Here is a 21738-nt window from a genome sequence, read left to right as displayed (position 1 = left end):
ATCACTTCCCTTTGCACAGAAACAAGCACAGACATTACCTTACAAATGAAGTTATCTTACTGCTTCCCATTTCCTTCCTGTAGTAAGAGGAAAATCTTACACAAAGTGCCTGCCCACCCCGGCACATTTCTGCAGATAAGACATCGGTCAGTGAACACTGCTGTGGCCGGACCATGGGCAGTAAAATGTTAGAGTCCTCTGCACAGCCAATCCAAAGCTGCTCAGACCTCTGGGGCCTCCCAGGGCGATCAGCCCGGCTTTGTGGCAATACAATGGGGGTTAAACATTTCCTCGGATCCAATTAGAAGCAAGAAAAATCTGTTTAGTTGCTCACAACTATTTGGCAAAATACACAATGGGTTATGGCTTGGTAATATTGTTTTAAGAAAGTAACTGCCATATTTTCACCTATGGGGAGAAAATGTAAGGTGTTACATGATTTCTTCTTTATTTTTAACTTAGTACTAACTTGAAATAACATGTTACAACTCCTATCTGGTTATTGTTCAAATATTCTTTCTTTACAGGACACAGTAATTGCTTAGAACTGGTTCGCTTAGCTCAGCGTCAGAACCTACTTTGTACACACGTATAACCTGCCATCCACAGGACTCACAACCATCATTTCTGCCTTTTTCCTTTTATGGTAGCCTAGAAACACTATTTCCTTCAATTAATTTACTGTGAGATCTTACAAAAATAAATATTACATCGATTTTTGTTTCTTTTCCCCTACCTATTTCTCCATTTTATTCCTCTTTAAGATACTAATGACCCACTGTCATTAGTATCTTACCTATTCAAGCTGTAAAAACGTTTAAATGTTATGATTATTCTTAGAAGCCAGATATTATTGATACGTAAGTACACACATAAGAATAACAAATAGTGAGGAGTATTTTCACGACAGTACTAAATATATCAGACTTATAGTTCATGTTAAGAAGACCCAAAAAAAGTCGTGGAAGGTGCTCTAAAATGAGGTATATATAGTAGGACCTCATGGTGGCGGTTGCCACAAATCTCTAAGCCAACCTGTTTTTGCTTAAATTTCTAATGATTGTTTTTCAAGCTGTAAGGCTCTCTGGAAAAACTTCCAGAGAAGTAGGTTTATAAGTCCTTCACTGACCATGATACAAGTTTAGAAAGTGTCCATTTAGTACATTTTCAATTAAAGTTACTCACTTCCTAAAATCAAACCTAAAAATCTGTTCCCCACTTATTACAACGACTGGCATGAACAATGGGTGGACATATTTCTTTGAAGCTCTTTTCAGCACTTCTTGAGACCTGGCTGGAATAATGCTTTTTCTCACAAAAGCGCAACCAACATGTAACACAATCTCCTTCAAAGCATATTGTCAGGAGATCAACAATAACCACGGTCCATGACCTTTAAAACCCAACCGAGTAGAGACATCAGACAATCCTCACTGGGTCCTACCTCAGCACATCTGTTTCTGCTTAACACGTCCTAATTAGCCTTGAATCGTGTTCATAAAACCTTTAAAAGCATAAAATAATTTTCTGATTTGTTTTTTTTACTCTTAAAAAATAAGTCACGCAGAAGGGAAGCCTTTAGAGCTATTTTCTCCCAACTGCCTATCTGCGGCTCTGTATGTGTTAGGAGTGGTTCCAGCTGATGGAAACAGAAGCTCATCAGCTGCTCAAGCCACGAATATGGCACACGCTGCCAGCAGCAGAGACCAGGCTGGAGAGTGTGATTTATTCTTGTTACACCTGTTGGGATTTTCCAGTCATTTCTCTGGGGCGAATTTTAAAAATTTAAGCCTTCACATTGGAAAGTAAAGTGTGCCTATGTTTTTCTATGAACATATTAGCGTAACGTTTTCTTTTCCCAGTTAGCTATTACCACAGGTGTAGAAAAAAGGGCTCAGGGGCAATCTGAAAGAAGATTGTATTTTAAAGAACAGTGTGAGGACTACTTAAAATGGGGCTTTGAACTGCGATTGTGTTCCTTGCAGTATGGGCTGAATGGAGGAGAGCCGAGCCTGATTATGCAGCCCGACTGACCGAGCCTAATCAGAATTATTTCGGCACACTGCTTCACTACAGCCTCAGACCCATTAAACCCTAAACGCTTCTGCCTGCCCACTTCCCACTCCGTCTCCCACCGTGACCTATTACTTCTCAACAGAGGTTCCTCAGTGGGCTACTCGAAACATTTTTTTGGTAAACAGAGGTGCTGGGTTTAACAGGCTCCTCCAAACCCATCAGCAAAGCTGTCATTTTATGGCAAGAAGGGGTAGCGTCCCACTTTAAAACAGCACCCCCGAGACTGCCCTGCAGAAGGGGGCCATTTGAGGTAGTTCTTTCACCTTGCGATGTATTTTTATTGAGAAACGTTGAAGTCAACACAGCTATTACTCCCTCCACAAAGCCAGCTCTGGAGTCAAAAATCAAAGTTTGGTTATCTCATCTTGAACTCATCAGGTTATTAACGCCTATCACATTGCTTAATGCATCATTTCCAAACACGGAGTTCCATTTTGGGGACCGGGTGAGGCAACTTATGGCATCAGAATGGCACGTTCTGCTTTCTGTTCCCCTAATTCAATCTCCCACACCGTCCACACTTATCCCTTTACTGGCGTGGCCCTGATTTTCCACATGCTACCGCTTGGTACCCATTTTAATTTAAGTGCATAAGGATGTTCAGATGTGCTTTTTTACAGACACACTTCTTCATTTAAACCTAAATTATGTATCTAAATTTTGATTAGAACAGGAACAATCAGAAATTTTCAGTCTTTAAAAATTACTGTCTATCCAAATTTGATACTTCTATGATACTCTACATGTGCATGCATTATGAATATACACGATGCATAGTCAACCTCTGTACTTCAGATTCCTCATCTGCAAAATGAAGATAATATAGCACCTTCTTCGTAAAATTGCCATGAGGATTAAATGAGCTAATATTTTTAAGTCACTCAGAACAACGCCCAGCACATAGTAGATGCTATGCAAATGTTTGTATTAAATAAATAACAATAAATCAGATATCATCTATGAATGAGAAAATGAGCCAATAATTCTTTCAGGCATTCATCCAGAATGCTAGAGCTCTGCCCTGAAGTATTAGTTTACCTTCATGATCTTTATTTTTGTCATTATTTAGCAGGCTTTTCTAATTGACCAAGTTCACATTCACTGCCTGTTTTCTGCAATATTTTGTAAGTTCTCCCAGGGCAGAAATGATGGATGTTTTCCTTTGAACTCCTTTCCTGGAACTAAAAAAAGATGTCAATTAGCTGACTGAATGTGAGATAAAGAATTTTGCTGAAGTAGTCTTTACACTGAGTGGGGAAAAAAGAATTAACTGAGTGATTCTCTCCTCCACCCTGAAACACCACGCTGTACCCACATGGTCACAGGCATCCCTGGGCATGTTTCTGTAAGATGTGGCTCTGCACAGGGGAGACAAGTGAAGTGTCATGTCTTTTGGTGAAAGTGTCACAGGGGCCATCTGTTTCTGTAAATACAGTACAGAGACCCAGGAACCCAACAGATAATTTGATGGCACAGCAGACTGGCATCCTGTTGCTTTTTTATAATTTACTGAGAGGCAAAATGCCAAGATTTTAGAAAGGCTTTGTGATGCTGAATGAAGGAGGGAGACTGAGAGAAAATGTTTTTGAGGCGAAATGATATACTTTTTAATATTTAAAGAGAACAGCAGAGATTGGTTCTCTTTTTGAATCTGTGCACCATCAAAACCAACAAAACATGCATTAGTTCCTGGCTCACTCTTTCTCTTTCTCTTAGTCTCCGTTTCCCTGCAACCCCCCCGGCCCCACCTCCTGCCCCACCTTGTTTTGAGTACAGACATGTTTTATAAGCCACTGTTCTTATTTTTTTTTATTTTAAAAATTTATTGTTATGTTAATCACCATACATTCCATCATTAGTTTTTGATGTAGTGTTCCATGATTCATTGTTTGCGTATAACACCCAGTGCTCCATTCACATGTGCCCTCCTTAATACTCATCACCAGGCTAACCCATCCCCCACCCCTCTCCCCCCTAGAACCCTCAGTTTGTTTCTCAGAGTCCATAATCTCTCATGGTTCGTCTCCCCCTCCGATTCCCCCCCCTTCATTTTTTCCCTTCCTACTATCTTCTTTTTTTTTAAACATATAATGTATTATTTGTTTCAGAGGTACAGGTCTGTGATTCAACAGTCTTGCACAATTCACAGCGCTCACCATAGCACATACCCTCCCCAATGTCTATCATCCAGCCACCCCATCCCTCCCACCCCCCACCACTCCAGCAACCCTCAGTTTGTTTCCTGAGATTGAGAATTCCTCATATCAGTGAGATCATATGATACATGGCTTTCTCTGATTGCCTTATTTCGCTCAGCATAATACCCTCCAGTTCCATCCATGTCGTTGCAAATGGCAAGATTTCATTCCTTTTGATAAGCCACTGTTTTTAAAAAGGAGCTCTGGTATTGTTATAATTAAGAATGATTCTGCAAGAGAGCGCCTGGGTGGCTCAGTCGTTAAGCGTCTGCCTTCGGCTCAGGTCATGATCCCAGGGTTCTGGGATCGAGTCCCACATCGGGCTCCCTGCTCGGCAGGAAGCCTGCTTCTCCCTCTCCCACTCCCCCTGCTTGTGTTCCTGCTCTCGCTGTTTCTCTCTCTGTCAAATAAATAAATGGAATCTTTGAAGGAAAAAAAAAGAAGAAAAAAAAAAGATTCTGCAAGAGGGACGCCTGGGTGGCTCAGTCGGTTAAGCGTCTGCCTTCAGCTCAGGTCATGATCCCAGGGTCCTGGGATCGAGTCCTGCATCGGGCTCCCTGCTCCGCAGGGAGCCTGCTTCTCCCTCTGCCTCTCTCTCTATCTCTCATGAATAAATAAAATCTTCAAAAAAAAAAAAAAGAATGATTCTGCAAGAAAAGGGTTTTTGCAAAAGAAAGTGGTCAAAAACTCTGATACCTGTAACAAGAGCACTAAAATAACCAGAATTTCTCATACACTATGTCCTGGCAACACTTTATATAGGGTTCTTCTACGGTTACTTATACACGTGTCAAGATATGCATTTCATTTTAAATGTATGTCTAACCGCATTGCATTTAAAGTCTTCTTAGTTAGAACTGTGTTTATATATGTGAAAATTTATTGGACAATTCAAAGAATAGCAAAGATGAAATTATCATTGAAATTTGGAAGGATGTAACAACAGGGATAGAAATGAGAAGAGAAAAAAAAGGTTGTAAAGAACAGGAAACATTAGGGTTCAAAGTATATAAAATTGCTCTGTAGGTCAAAAAAGTCAAATATCAGTAATTTCATGTGATGGACCCTAACTACTTCCCTGGGACTTCCCAGCTCCAGTAACATCCAAATTCTTCCTTCCTTCCTTCCTTCCTTCCTTCCTCCCTCCCTCCCTCCCTCCCTCCTTTCCTTTCCCTCTTTCTAGATTTTATTTATTTATTTGACACAGAGAGCAAGCACAAGCAGGGGGAGCAGCAGAGGGAGAGGGAGAGGCAGGCTCCCCACCAAGCAGGGAGCCCCACATGGGGCTCGATCCCAGGACCCTGGGATCATGACCTGAGCTGAAGGCAGACGCTTAACTGACTGAGCCACCCAGGCACCCCACATCTAAATTATTTAACAGAAATATAGTCAGGGTTCCCAGAGCAAATAATTTTCATTCATATGACTGGTTGTATAACAAGACTCATCGCCATTTTCTGGAAGTTTCAGTTGCTATAAGAAATGTTACTCCCACCCCCCACCACCAAACAGCTACATATTGCTCAAGGGCATTAGAGTGCCAAAGTAATTTTCCCTACCTCTTCTTAATTATATATTTAAACACACACACACACACAAACCTGAATACTTCTTTGTATAAGAATGTACTATATGTAAGTTCATTTTTCAAAATGGCATTTCTTCTGACATCTAAAACCTCATTTGAATAATGCAGAAGTAATTCATTCATAAAAATAAGACAGGAAGAGGTTTCATAATTCTACTCTAACAAAATTGACCAAAATCACCCTAACTCAAAAGAGAGATTATTAATTATGTATTTTCAAATCTTTTCTGAACTGTAAAACCCATCTCTTAGAAAAATTCTTAACACATTCTCTCATTACTGCTGTTACAATGATGTTAGTGGGCACATTCACAGTCAGGCTCCCTTAAATTTATTTTAGTAGCCCAAGCATTGGATGAGTAATGAAGGGGTTTATGAATCTGTTGAAAGTTATGGAAGCCTAACCCAAGAAAATTCAGAAACCCCTAAATACCTGTTGTTCATGCAATAGGATGTTCAAGAACCTCAGAGTCCCTAAAGATCTTTTAACTGCCACAATTCATCCTATTCATCACTCACCTGTCTTTTTTCTTAGACAGCACTACAGGAAACAATAAAATTCTTCACAATCCCCCCACTCCAATGTATCAAGGTTTCCTTAGAGTTGTCTGAACCCTGTAATTTCAACAAAGTTGCAATCTCGAAATTTTTAATTTTTGAAGTTAACATTGTCATGAATATTTTTCATATCACTGACAGTATTCAGAATTATAATTTCAAGTGAACACAAAATATTCCACCGCAATGCTATGCCATTATTTTTATCATCAGACACCAAAGATTTCTGAAAATTTTTTCCAAAATGAAACAAGTGGAAACATCTTTATGGTGGTGCCATCCCACATTCTTTTCTAAATGGCAACTTTGTTATTTTCAGGGCAACCAGAAGTGTATGTGGCCACCTTTACATGTTGCTACTCGAAATTCTCTTAGAATATTTTGGCCAGTTTCATAGACATAAGACAGGTTCATCTTCGCAAACACCAATGTATTACCCAAACACTAAGAGATTTCCATTACCTGTGGTGTAAAATCCTTAGTCTGTTATTCAACATCCTGGACAATCCAGCCCCTACCTGTGACTCCATTAGTCCTAAACACCCCCAGGCCCTTCCGGCTAGACAGGGCTCTGATCCCAGCCCCCACTACGCCAGGCCCGTCCAGCTTTGCACCTCTGTTGACTCTGTTTCCAGACACCACTCTTGGAATGTGCCCCTCACTCCTCGCCCTTTGTTTAAATATCTCCCTTCCATCAGAGCCAAGATCAAGTCCATTTGCCCCCATGACCATTTCACTGAGGGGCACAGTCATCGGAGAACTGCCTCTCTACCCGCAGACCTTATCATCTAGCATTTCTCTCACATTTACTACCTTAACTTTACCTTTTGAGAGAGGTCATTTTCTCTTCCCATCTCGAATTATAAGCCATTTCTGTGACCTCTAACACCAAATGAGCTTTGCACAGAGCAGGTTCCTATGAACCATGAGACCAGCCAGTGAATGTCCAGATGTGGCTGTTTTCCTGCATGTGAACTCGTATACAACTGGAGAAAAATATTCATTAAATTCCAATGGAAGCATCTTCGCCTCCTCACATACTGATTAGCGAGAATAATTAGTTCTTGGCTCTGTGCCCTGTTTCCCCTGCCAGTGCCCACCCCCCACCCCCGTCCCTCTTCACCTCCTGTCTTCCCTGTAGTACTCTTGCAATCATCCCAGCATCTCCCCCAAGTCATCTGCCACTGTGTTTCTTTCTCCCTAGAACTTCCCTCTTCCTCCGTTATTCTGCCATGTTTCCCCTGCCTCTTCAGCTCATTTATTCTATCTATTCACAAAGGGGCACAGTGGTGAAGAAGTCTGGGGCCAGACTGTCCTGGGTTCAAACGCTAGCCCTGTCCCCTCACTGGTTTGTGAACTTCCGTCTTTTTGCCTCATTCAAGGATCATTTTCTCCATCCACAATCTACCTCAGAGAGTCTCTAGGAAAAAACAGTACAACACACGTAAAGCATTACCTTATTTATTAGCAAATACTTAACAATGTTAACTTTTAATGATCACTTTCTATCTCAACCCCCGTTTTATAAATTCTTTATCTTAAAATTTTGTAACTTCTCCCACTCTTATTTTCCTACTATTTATCATACAAATACTCTCCACCATATCTTTCCTTTCTTCATTATTTAATGATTGAACAAGAAAACAGAAAAAGATGTTTAATCAGTAAAATACAGTACAATGGAATAATTAACAAAATAGAAAAACAAAACTGGAAGCAATTTTGTTTACCAGCATCTCCTTTATCCAGGACTCTTCATCAGCTTTACTCTTTCCAAGTTCATTGTATATCTTATATTTTTTATGTATGTGTGCACATAAATATATCTATATCTATATATCTATATGTGGTTGTGAGTAAGGGCGCCTGGGTGGCTCAGTCAGTTAAGTGACTAACTCTTTTTTTTTATTATTCTTATGTTAATCCCCATACATTATATCATTAGTTTTAGATGAAGTGTTTCATGATTCATTGTTTGTGCACAACACCCAGTGCTCCATGCAGAATGTGCCCTCCTCAATACCCACCACCAGGCTAACCCATCCTCCCACCCCCCTCCCCTCTAGAACCCTCAGTTTGTTTTTCAGAGTCTATCGTCTCTCATGGTTTGTAAGTGACTGACTCTTGATCTCAGCTCAAGTCATGATCTCAGGGTCCTGGGATCAAGCCCTGAATCAGGCTCCACCCAGCGGGGAGTCTGCTTCTCTCTCTCTCCCTCTCCTTCTGCCCCTCTCCCTGCTCACACTCACCCTGTCTTCTAAAATAAATAAATAAATCTTAAAAATAAAAAAAAATTTTAAAAGACATTTGTGCCTTAACTCCTTTTATTCACAACCATATCCCTAAATATAATGTAAGTTCTGATTGGCATTTCGAAAGCCCACTACAGTACAAAGACATCCTTTTTAAGAAACAAAATATCCATACAGGAAATAGGAAACCACTGGGACGTTTGCCCATGTCTGGGAAAGAATGGGGGGGGGGATCCTCCTAGATGAAAAGGACAGGATGAGCAGAGGGAGGGAGGGACAGAACCTGGTCTGAGCAGAAAAGAGAGCTTATCAGTCCTGGGCTCTGTCATCCGTGATCAGTGTGGAAGGTGACAGGCATGACCAGATCACAGTCCTGCTGAGATGAGAAAGCTGACCCGGGGGCATGACCCAATGGACAGCTGTGTCTGTGACTGGCTCACACACACCTGAGAGAGAAGGCTTGCTACCAAACAGCATCCTCCCCCACGGGATTTCTTTCCATTATTTTAAAACAGTATCTAGGTAAGCAAGGGATGGTAAAACGGGATACCCCTGAGATATTTAATATTTTCTATAAGAGGAGGTATGAGAAATGAGACCAGCTAGAAAATGGGGAAATTTGACCACTTTGCTATTTATACATTAGGACCTGATTGTGTAATAAAAGGTGGCATTTATTGAATCCTTCTATCACTGTTTTAGGCATATGTGTGCCTACTAACTAATTTAATCCTCATGATTACACAAGGATGCATTTCCTAGGACTACTGCCATTTTGCAGAAGAGGACGCAGAGAGTCAGAGAGGTTAGTAACTTGCCCAACGTCACACAGCAAGGAAACCAGGGGGTTGGATTCTGTTAGTGTGCAAACTGTCCTGTTAGTGGGTGGCATCCACCCCTTCAGACCACAGGTATTGTCCCATCGGAATCTGAATTAAACCTCACACTAATCATGCCATTCAAAGCACCTCTTCCCACTGGCTTTATAAAGCAATGAATTTTTCAGCCACTGCCGTATTTCCCTTCGCAGGACAGAGAGGAGAGTCTCTATTTTTCCCCTCATAACATCAAGAAAACCGAAGACAAGAGAGCGGCAACTTCCCCTTCCAATTCCTCACCTGGCTGGTTCACGTCCCTTGACTCTGTTCCACCAGCCTCTTCTGTTTCGTTTTGTTTTGGGGTTTTCACTGTCAAGACAGGGGGCTGGCTGGCCGGCCACCAAATAAGGGAAAGTAATTTTGAGAATGCTCAGGAGATCTCAGATTTAACTATTCTGATTTCTCCTCCAGCCTTCAGAGGTGGAAAGTACTGCGTATCTCACACCAAAGTCTCCATGGATATGGGCAAGGTTTCATGCTCTTAGAGCTAAGTCCAGAGTGGTGATGTGAAAAATGTCTGTTAGTGGCTTTCAGATTTATTTTTCCCTTCAGCTATAGCACAGAAATCTTAGTATTGCTATAAAACGACTGCACAGTGTCCTCCCATCCCTCAAATTCTGTTCCTGGGAAAGACCACAGCTCACACATAGGATGATCCATGACTCAACATCTCTCTTCATGGTCCACCCTCCCTTGCTTAGCTCCCCTTCCTCTTCCCATTTTCCATAGGCAGCAGAAGGGGTTGCCGTGGATGGCGATTAGTAAACAGAACAAAAGCATATTTTCAATGACCTATCTTGAAATCAAAACACTAATTCTGAAATGCCTTTCTTCCATCTATTTGATTTGAAATGACCTCGCACACAAATGCAAAAGCCTTAGACCCATTTTGTTGTGGTCCAGACGATGCTTGCAGCCCATGACCCCAGCTTCATTGAAATGATCCCTCTCTAGTTCAAGGTTTTGCTGACTCCATTTTCCATAGTTAATTACTCATATTTAAAAGGTTGTCTAATACCACCCAGCTCATTTACATAACTGAAGCAGGAGTCCATGCCCGGACCTTAAGCTTCTTCTCCCTCCAAGTGCCCCTTCCCAGCTGTCTAATCCAATTTGAAGCTTTTTGTGGGGAAGCGTCTGTCATTTGCTATGTCTGTTTCCTTTTGTATGTATTCAGAAGAAAGGATGCAATGTTTACAAAAATACAATAACAAAAAGCATAGAAGGCTTCAGAAGGTGGAAACTAGAGAGATTAGCTGATTTTAAATGATCTGCAGGGATTAACTAACAGCTAAAACTATTTGCCTTTCAAATAATATTATATGCTGATTTTTTAAAAAATCCTGGGTGTTGACTGCAAATATACTAAACATTACAAGATTTTCCTGATTTGTCCTCCCCATACTCAATATCGTGCTAGCCAATCACACAGTTTTCCAGATCCTTCTAAAGTTCTCTAGAAGCTTAAAAATGTTCTCCAGGATTTTATATAAGAAACCCAACCCAATTCTCTGTAGGCCCACTAAACTTAAGCTCCCCCATATCCTGATACAACTTAAAAATTTCCCAGACACACTGAAAATTCAAGTAAAGTACTGAATGTAGAATCGTTTTTGCCTCAAAAAGCAATAACTTTAATATCTCTTGAATAATTATAAATAAATAATTTCAAACAGTTAAATAGATTACTTTCTAAATTAGGAGACAATTTTAGTTTACCTAGATAAGACATAAAATTCTTTTTTTTTTTAAAGATTTTATTTTTTTTATTTATTTATGAGAGACAGAGAGAGAGACAGAGGCAGAGGGAGAAGCAGGCTCCCCGCGGAGCAGGGAGCCTGATGCAGGACTCGATCCCAGGACCCTGGGATCATGACCTGAGCCGAAGGCAGACACTTAACCGACTGAGCCACCCAGGCGTCCCAAGACATAAAATTCTTAAGAGGGGTTTTCTGGTAAGTTATTAACAATAAAAATAAATAATAAAAAATGAACATTTTGTATTATAGTGGAAAATTGTTCTGCACCTCTGATGTTTACATAACTTTTTTCTTTTTTTCTGCTGCTATAGAAAGTCACAGAACATACTGCTCTCCTAAAACAGCAGAGGTTCAGACCAATTTATAGTAAAATTCAAGAAACTACTCATACTCTTTAGTTCTACTGACATTTGTCTCATAAATACAATTTCCTAAATAATTATGGAATGACTATTATGTGAAATGTACCATCTTAGGGGTTGTTGGGTATAGATAAAAATTTTATAGCAACCATTTAGCTTACTTTGCCCATTTTATAGTTGAGAAAAACCAAAGGAGACACAGACAATCAGAAGCTGGGTATGAGCAATAAGGTCTTAACCTTATTCCTAAACAAAAATACATTTTAGAAAACAGGGTATCAGTTTTGCTGTCTTTAACTATACAAAAGAAAGGATAAAGAAGAGGGAGAAGCCAAGAAGGAAGGCTTGATAATGACTCTACCCAGAGAACAGGATCAGCCTCAATCTGTGGAAGCTTTTTTGTTTTTTGTTTTTTGTTTTTGTTTTTAAGGCAAAGGGCCTGATGCTTTTATTTATTTATTTAAAGATTTTATTTATTTGAGACAGAAAGAGAGAGAGAGAGAACAAGCAGGGGGAGAGGCAGAGAGAAAAGCGACTCCCCGCTGATCAGGGAGCCCGATGCAGGGCTCGATCCAGGACTCTGAGATCATGACCTGAGCCGAAGGCAGACGCCCAACAGACTGAGCCACCCAGGTGTCCCAGTCTATGGAAGTTTTAATGAAACAAATCAGCAGCAACTAGGGATGGGGAATGTGGGCCCCTGATAGATTTTATGTGTTACAAAGAAGAAAAAGATGGAATAAAGAGGTGAATTGAAATGGAAAAACTGCTCCATTCTACTGTTGTTATAAAATATGGACATAAAGCAAACTGCAATGAAAATACGAAAAAGTCCGGATTCCTGGTTCAGCTATGAACCTTAGTGATGCCGGCAAGCTACTCTATCTACTTTCTGGATTGTGATTTCCTCAATTATTCAGGGAGGTGTTTGACTAGGTATTTATAAAGATTAAATCTAGTACAGAATTCCCAGAATTCCATGGAAAGACTTTTGTCCTCAAATAAGGAAAACCTGCCTTATTGAAGCTGTTCAAAAATGACATGCATATCATTATAAAATTGTGAATTACAGGTTTGAGTTTTTATAATAGCAACTGATTAATTATTCCCCAAAACTCCTTGAATGCCGATCCATGGGCTCCCTGCTATGGACGGAATACTGCATTCCCCCCCCCCTTCAATTTGATATGTTGAAGCCGGAATCCTCAATGTGATGGTATTTGGAGGTGGGGCCTTAAGGAGGTGATTAGGTCATGAGGGTGGAGACTTTGTGAACGGGATCAGTGCTCTTTTTTTTTTTTTTTAAGATTTTATTTATTTATTTCACAAAGAGAGAGAGATAGTGAGAGCAGGAACACAAGCCGGGGGTTGTGGGAGAGGGAGAAGCAGGCTTCCCGCCAAGCAGGGAGCCCGATGCGGGGCTTGATCCCAGGAACCTGGGATCATGACCTGAGCCGAAGGCAGACGCTTAACGACCGAGCCACCCAGGCGCCCCGGGATCAGTGCTCTTATAAGAGACACAGAGAAATCATCTCTCTCCTGGCCAGCCCTGTGAGGGAGGATGCAGCAAGAAAGCAGCAGTCTGCCAACCAGGAAGAAACTCTCACTAGGAACCAAATCAGCAAGCACCTTGATTTGGACTTCTCAGCCTCTGGAACTGTGAGAAATAAATTTCTCTTGTTTAAGCCAGTCTGTGGCATTTTGTTATAGCAGCCCCCAAAGCTGAGTCATACATTGGCAGACACACCCATCCAGCAAAGCTAAAACAGGGGGTGTGTTGGGGGAGCCCAGGAGTTGAAACTGGGGAGCAGATAAAAGCAGGCCAGGCCAACTGCTATGGCCTGCAGGAGCCACTGCTGGACATTAAGCATGAGATGAGGAGGTTTTTATTAGAAAGGTTCCTTTGGCAGCAGCGTGGAGGACAGGATAGGTTCAAGAAATTGCAAGAAGACTAGCTGTGGTCGTTCAGGTAAGAAATTATGCAGGGAGATGGAGAGAAGACAACAGCTGTGGAATTTATTTGAGAGGCAGAGTCAATGTGACTTCGGAGGAGTGGAAGGAATGTAGAGATATCTGACCCAATCCTTTTATTTTATGGGTGAGGACTAGACAGATTGATTTACTTGTTTAAGAATCTAAATTTAAGTAGTGGCAGAACTAAAACTAAAATTTAAGTCTTCTGATCTCCAGCACTCCCTCCCCCCAGACACAGGAGACTTTTTCATACTTTAAAATGTTTTCCAGGGAAAGGTAGTATTTTAGCTTCCCTAGCATTAGTTTTCCTCATTATAAAACATAACTGTACAGACTAAGTATTTTGTCATCCTTCATTAATCCATTTTTCTACACACTACATGGTCAACTAGCTGGTTAATTCCATTAGGTCGATTAAAAAAATACACAGTTTACAAAACGATAGTATATCTAACGAAAAGTGGTCATTGTTCAGTCTTTCATAAGAGAAAGTCAACACTACCGTCTGTAATTGAAATTTTTTGTTAAAAACTAATTGCTCAACCCCTTACTACAAAACCTGTTTCCTCAATTGTATATGAATCTTTTAAAAAATGTATCTTTTGGTGAGATATATTTATTTGAATATTGAAAGCATAAAATGTAAAAAATAATACACAGATTTATTTTGAGACTTAAACATTCTTTCTTCTTACCACCTATTCATTTGTAAGCAGAGTACAGAATGTACTCGGTTTGGTGGCCCTCTTTCAGTCCTTCTGGCCAGTTTTCAGGAGGTTTGGAAAACTTAAGGGCCAGAAAGGCTGGAGAGGGAGTACAGACCGGCTCGCTAACATCCAGACCTGGGCTGCCCAATCCAGCAGCCACTAGCCACGGATGGCAACTGAGCACTTGAAAGGTGACTAGTTCACATCGAAATGTGCCGTCTGAGGACACATATGCTGGATTCTGAACATTTTGTAGGAAGAACAGAACGTGAGATATCTCACTAATGGTTTAATCAATACATGTTGAAATAACATTTTAGATTTACTGAGTTAAGTAAAACATAATGCATTAATTTTACCCATTTCCTTTTACTCTTTTGAATGTGGCTGCTAGAAAATTTAAAATTAACTATGTGGCTCATATTATATTTCTATATTGGAGTGTGCTACTCTAGACATTTGCAACATAGTTCGAGGCAGTAAGGCGTTCATAAATAACATCATAGCTACCGGGTGCATGGTAGAAGAGGCTGGGGAGATCAATTCTGTCCAGACTGGTCAGGTCAGGCTCCAACCCGCCAAAGCCTAAGAAAAAAAAAAATCCCAATAAAGTCCTGGCTTCCATCTCAAATTCTAGAATGAAAACCAACTCCTGAGGATTTGAGACCAGAGGATCTTCTAAGGATAGAAATTGCTCAACTAATCCTCAATCCTCAAACCCTACAAGTTCATAAGCTGAAGTATTACTTTTGTAACACAAAGGGATCCAGGATATGTCTATTCAGGGTTTCTTTAAGCCAGAAACTCCTGTTCCTAAGGATAGAGCCTCATAGAAAGTTTTGAGCAGCTTCCAAAAATGTGAAGAATGCCTCAAGGCTCAGCACATGAGGAGCTCTCCTTGGTACTGAGACCTCTGCTTTTGGTTGATCTCAACCTTGGCTCTCTGTGCCTGCAAGCTGCACTCCTCTGCCTTGGCCCTGTCTATTTGTTCTGCCTGAACACACCCAATCCCATACACTGTTCATAGCTCAATCCTTGCACTCACCACACTCTATGAGGGTATGTTTATTTACACACTCATCTCTCCCCCTGGACTCAGCTCCTTGAGGCTAGCAATAACATTCTATATCCATCTTCGTGCACCAAGTACATAAGTCGGTATAAAGTAGGCATTCAATAAATGAATACAGTCCTAGCTAACTTGTAATTGTGGCACTCTATGATCTGCTATATCTCCTATGTTGGGATGCACCAAGTATAGGTTAGGCTTTAAAAAAAAGATTTAAGGTGGGGCATCTCGGTGGCTCAGTCGGTTAAGTGTCTGCCTTCAGCTCAGGCAGTGATCCCAGGGTCCTGGGATTGAGCCCCACGTCATAGGGCTCCTTGCTCAGCGGGGAGTCTGCTTATCCGTCTCCCTCTCCTTTTGCCCCTCCCCCCGACTCTTTCAGGCTCTCTCTCAAATGAACAAATAAAACCTTAAAAAAAAAAGATTTAAGGTGTAATTTTTAAATTTTTTTGCAGGCAGAGGTGTGTGTGTGTGTGTGTGTTTGTACAATGGGAAATTCGAGGAGGGGGAGAAAGAGCAAAGAGTCAGCAGAGGGGTAGGAACAACATATATTCAGAGCATGAGAAGATGAGGGTCGTGAGGCGGGGGTGAGGGTGGCGGGAGTAGGACATAAGCCTTATCTAGCAACTAAGGAGATTGTTATCCTTAGGCAAGGAGTAAGAGCCTCAGAAAGATTTCATTTAGGGGACTGATAGGATAAAAGGAGTATTTTAGGGAACAGTGTGCTGTGGGGGAGAGGATCAAAGGCAAAACCAGCAATTAAGAAGTTACTGGGATAATTAATAAGTGAGGAGGAAGGGCATCTTGGGCTTGGCTTATGTGGGCAGAGTCTATAGAAGTTTAGAATCGGGAGGGAAATGAGCTATCTCATGTGAGGGATGTATTAGTAAAAGAGCATTTGGAGAAGTCTGGGTATATTATGGGTAAAAATCCCTATGCACAAAAACCTAAGTACATTATTTTTTGCAAATTTTGCAATTGGGCTGATGTTATTCTATGGTCTAAAGACCGGCCAAGGAGAGTACTGGCTCACCAGGTTTCAGGTTGGTTGCATTACATTTTTATTACTGCTCTAAGCCCCACCTCTTTCAACTTTTTGCATATTGAAGTCACTATCCTTTTTACTGCTCTTTAAATGTGTACATAGTTATTAACTCTTAAATCTTGTTCTTAGTCAGTGATCCAAGCTATTTTTGGATCCTGTTTGCTATATATTGCATCCTTTAATTATGAATGGTTGGATACCACTTTTGCATGAACAGTAAGTACTCCCCTGTATTTTAAGAACATTTCTTTTTTTTTTTATTTATTTGAGAGAGAGAGTGAGAGAGAGAAAGAGCACAAGAGGGGGGAGCGGGAGAGGGAGAAGCAGACTCCCTGCCGAGCAGGGAGCCCGATGCGGGATTCGATCCCGGGACTCCAGGATCATGACCTGAGCCGAAGGCAGTCGCTTAACCAACTGAGCCACCCAGGCGCCCTTAAGAACATTTCTTATAATGAGATATTTATTTCTCTGCTCTAAGCCAAAACAGTCTCTCACCTGGATTGTTACAACAGCCTCCTAAACCACCACTTACTTCTACTTTTATTCTCATACAGAGGTCATGGATCGTTTAAAACAAAACCACATGGTACATACTGCTCAAAACCCTCCAATACCTTTTTATCATATTCAAAATAAAATCTAAATTTCTTGTCATGGCTACAAGGATCTGCATGATTGAACCCTTGTCTACCTGACCAAAGGCATTCCCTACCATTTACCCTGTTGCTGACTGTGCTTTATCCACAATGGCTCCTTGAATTCCCTGAACCTAACAAATCTTCTGCCCATCTCTAGGCCCTTAAACCAGCTGGTGCCTCCACTGGAGACCCTTCCCTCAGGTCACTGATGCTTCAATCCTCAATATTCAGGTTGCTGCTCAAATGTCAGTTTTTCAAATGCCCACCTCTCCCACCTCCCACTGAACTCTCTAAAATTCCATTCCTCTCCCCACCTCCACACCTTTCCTCCAATTTCCTTTCTTCATAATATTTATTATCATCTAAAATTCCTGTTCAACAATCTGGAGGTGCTCATTGTAACAGGACACTGCTGGTGCTCCTCTGGTGTCCCTGTGGCACTCATCCTCCCAGGCACACTGATGGCTTCCTGCTGTAGGGATCTGCCACTCTCCACCTGAAGGGTCGCCCTGGAGTGCTTGGCCACTGTGTGCTGCCCCAGTGTGGGACTGGACTAAAGAATGGGGAGTTGACACGTTGGCTGGGTTGACACCTCAGCCAATGACAATTGGAGTTGGTAGATATACGTCCCAGCCTCTTGACCACTTGGGTAGGACAACGCTGAGATATATTCTAAACAATCTCCCGAAGTCATGGTGGGACTGAGTTCCAATTGCCCACAGTGGTCACCTGCTCATTACTACACCCTGATTGGCTTTCTCTCTTCCCAATCTCACATAGTTTCTCCCCTGTGTGTGCTTCCTGGGACCAGCTCCCAGATAAACTACTTGTACCCAAATCCTCATCTCAGAGTCTCCCTTTGGGGTTACCCAGGTTACCTTCTTTTTTTCCTTTTTCTTTTCCTCTTTTCTCTCTCTTTTACAATTTTAAATCTTTGCAAGTAGAATCACCTTTCGGTAGATGGTTATTATAGTTTAGACAGTGGTACATAAAATAGATTACTTGTCAGTTACTTGTTGACTGGGACCCCCAATAGAATATATGCTACCTGCTTGCCTACAAGCCTCTTTTTTTTATTCTCTACTATCTTCCTGGTGTGCTGAACAGTGCCTAGCTCAGAATAGGTGCTTTATTACACACTTGATCAAATGTGGTGTTGACATGGTAATATTGCTTCCCTTCAAGAGCCACAACTTACTACTCAGGGAGATGAGACATCAAGGTCTCTTCTAGAATAGACTATCCTCATCATTGGACTGTGGAGGACCCAAAGGCAACACTGGTAGATTCGAGGAGCAGCAACACCATTGGATTAACTAGAGCTCTCTCTCCACCAAGCACAGAATTTTGAATAGACTTCAGGATTAGAGTATATAAGACCCCATGTTTGTTTCACTTCAGTTTGTGACAACTCAAAAGGAGAGATGAATCCGTGGGGGCAGAATATGAGACTTATTGTTAATATGACAGGCTTAAACAATCAATGAAAGATTTATAGAGAGGTGCAACAAATTGTACCTCAAGACTGTAAAGCAGGTCATGCTTTGTTTTCTTTTCTTTTTTTTTTTTTTCATGCTTTGTTTTCAATATGCTAGTTAAGGTTCTTTTTGGAATGAGATGGAATATAAGTTTAACAAAAGAAAACATTTGTCTTTTTGTATTTCCAGTGCAAACACTGCAGTGCAATTATGTGAATTGTAGGAACCCATTAGTCATCCATAGTGAGGCCCCTAAAAGACAATGTCACATAAAGCAGAGACAGCTGTGCCATCACCCTGAGAGTGCCTCGGGGCCTCAGGGACCCCTCTCAAAGCAGAGATGAAAAGACCACTCCCTCCCTGGCTGTGGAGTCGTTAGTGCTTGAATGGCACTAATAATAAGGCCACCATTACATGGATTATTACTATTATTATTATTATTATTATTTGTAAGAATGGTCGGTCCTCTAAGGATTGATTTGAGACTACTTTTTCTACCTAGGTCCTCAAAAGCTTGCAAAGTTAGGTTGTCAAAGAGTCAAAACTGGGAATTTTGCTAATTTGGAATACAAGATGTTGCATCCTATTATCAAATCCCTGGAGCCCACCAGTCCATTAAAATAATGAGAATTGTAATGTTTCCCCTGCAATATTAAGAGCATCTTAATTACTTAATCTCCAGTGAGTGGCATACATATAAATTTTATGCATAATCCAATCAAAGAGCTACTGAACAGCGCTCTGTGTTAAAGTCAAAGAGAATTTTCCTTCCAAAGGTGACATTTGGTTGCCAACATCAGAACCACTAAAGAAAGTGTAAATGCAGACTGCCCGTTGTCCCTGCGTGTTGGAAAGGCCGCTCTGCCTTTACTATATGTCTCCACATATATGGTTCTATGGAGGAAATAGATTTTTCATGTGACATTTTGGGACTTGGGATTAAAAAAACCTCACATTTAGCAATAATTCTATATTATTTTGCAAAATTTTTATTGACAATATTTTACTTGACGGGTAAAAAAATAAATTTAGGAACAATGCTTAGGCCAGTGGTAATTAATAAATGTGCGTATTTAGACACATATACTTTCTTTTGGTAAACACCATCCTTTCGTACTTTTGCATGGCCCCCGTATTTTAAAATATTCCATATTTTTATAATAAGAAACTACAGTTGAAAATAAAAAGAAAATTGATTTGTCAACCATATAGCTCCACTTATAGTTTATATTTATTTTTAACAAAAACTTTATTTTTGTTCCCTTTATGCAAATTTATAACTATTTTGGTTCATCAAAAGAGAAGGCTCAGAATATATTCCAAAAACTGAGAATAATGGTGGCTCATTTTTACTGACAATCAACTCATGTTCCCCCTTGAGGCAAAAAATCAATTCCTCCCCTACACATTTGGATTTCAGTGAAGAGCATGACCTGGTTGTTCAAATAAAAAGAGTGGGAGTCATCTTGGATTGTTCTCTTTTTCCACACCTGTTTCTCTCTAGTAGCCACAAACAGCTATAAAATGTAAGCTTAAAAAAACCCTATCATTCACCTATGCATCTAATCCACCAGCAAATCCCATTGACTATGCTTCTAAAATATATCTCAGAATCACCCATTTCTCCCCAGTCTGCTCGTACCACTTAGTCCAAGTCACTGCTGTGCCTTGAGGACTATAACAGCCTCCAGTCGGGCCTCCTACAATCTATTCTCCACTTAGCACTAAAGTAATCTCTTTAAAATGTAAACCATGTTATGCCACTCCCATTCTGCAAATCCTCCACTGGTTTTCCATTTTCTTCTGTATGATTTGTTATCTGTCCCTCACCATTAGTTTACCAGCTTCTTGAAAGCAGGCACTTCTTCTGTCTTAGTTTCTCCCATACCCTCAGCTCCTGGAACACATGGCACGTGTGCAACAATTATTTGCTGAAGGAACGAATGAACAAGTTCTTCACCATGCTAGGCACCGTGCAAAGCACTTTACATGCATTGTTGCTTTGAATCGCCAACAACTACATGGGACAGGGGCTATTATGATCTCCACTGTACAGAGGAACACAGGGTTCATAAACTAGTAGGTAGCAGAGCTGTAAAAGTCCAGTAAGTACAAACACTTCACGTAACTCCATTTCCAATGGTGATGTTAGATTGCTCATTTAGGGTTTTTGGATCTCAGTTTCCTGAGGGAAAAGGATCGTATACATGTCCTTTCCAACATTTTCTATAAATCAGAGACTCCTTGAAAATAAATCACAGAATCATGAAGTCACAGGTTACACTGGACAGCTTTCAAAAGTCTACTCCTAATTCCACTAGATATTGCTAAATGAAATATCCAACGATGCATAAAAATGTACCATATATGCATAAACTGTAAAATACATAAAAACATATAATGCTTAAAATGTATAGATAGAGTCCACAATAGCCAAACTATGGAAAGAGCCCATGTGTCCATCGACAGATGAATGGATAAAGAGGATGTGGTATATCTGAAACAAATACATTATATGTTAAAAAAAAAAGATAGCAGGAGGGGAAGAATGAAAGGGGGGAAATCGGAGGGGGAGACGAACCATGAGAGACTATGGACTCTGAAAAACAAATTAAGGGTTCTAGAGGGGAGGGGGGTGGGGGGATGGGTTAGCCTGGTGATGGTTATTGAGGAGGGCACGTTCTGCATGGAGCACTGGGTGTTATACGCAAACAATGAATCATGGAACACTACATCAAAAACTAATGATGTAATGTATGGTGATTAACATAACATAATAATAATTAAAAAAAGAGGATGTGGTATATACTTATACAATGGAATATTACTCAGCCATCAAAAAGAGTGAAATCTTGTCATTTTCAACAATGTGGATGGAACTAGACGGTATTCTAATGAAATAAGTCAGTCAGAGAAAGACAAATGCCATATGATTTCATTCATATGGGGAAATTAAGAAACAAAACAGATGAACATAGGGGAAGGGGAGGAAAAATAAAATGAGATGAAAACAGAGAGGGAGACACAAACCCTAAGTGACTCTTAACTATAGGAAACAAACTGAGGGTTGCTGGAGGGGAGGGGCTGGAGGGATGGGGTAATAGGGTGAAGGGCATTAAGGAGGGCATGTGATGTGATGAGCACTGGGTGTTCTATGC

The 21738-nt window shown here is 40.7% G+C and overlaps 1 protein-coding gene across 10 annotated transcripts in view; it reads right to left on the bottom strand.

The window, feature by feature from the left end:
- Window positions 1–21738, bottom strand: part of NRCAM (neuronal cell adhesion molecule) — a 280283-nt gene that overhangs the window by 154215 nt on the left and 104330 nt on the right. For all 10 annotated transcript variants that reach the window (XM_035020339.1, XM_035020341.1, XM_035020340.1 and 7 more), the window contains exon 3: window positions 14864–14938. The gene's annotated coding sequence lies outside the window, so the exon portion shown is untranslated. The remainder of the gene's footprint in view (window positions 1–14863; window positions 14939–21738) is intronic.

This window comes from Mirounga leonina, unplaced genomic scaffold (assembly GCF_011800145.1).
Source record: "Mirounga leonina isolate KUSES-001 unplaced genomic scaffold, KU_Mleo_1.0 Mir_174, whole genome shotgun sequence".
In the NCBI taxonomy this organism is placed as follows: domain Eukaryota; kingdom Metazoa; phylum Chordata; class Mammalia; order Carnivora; family Phocidae; genus Mirounga; species Mirounga leonina.
Note: the sequence above shows the minus strand (reverse complement) of the source record. Positions and strands in the feature narration are given on the sequence as shown.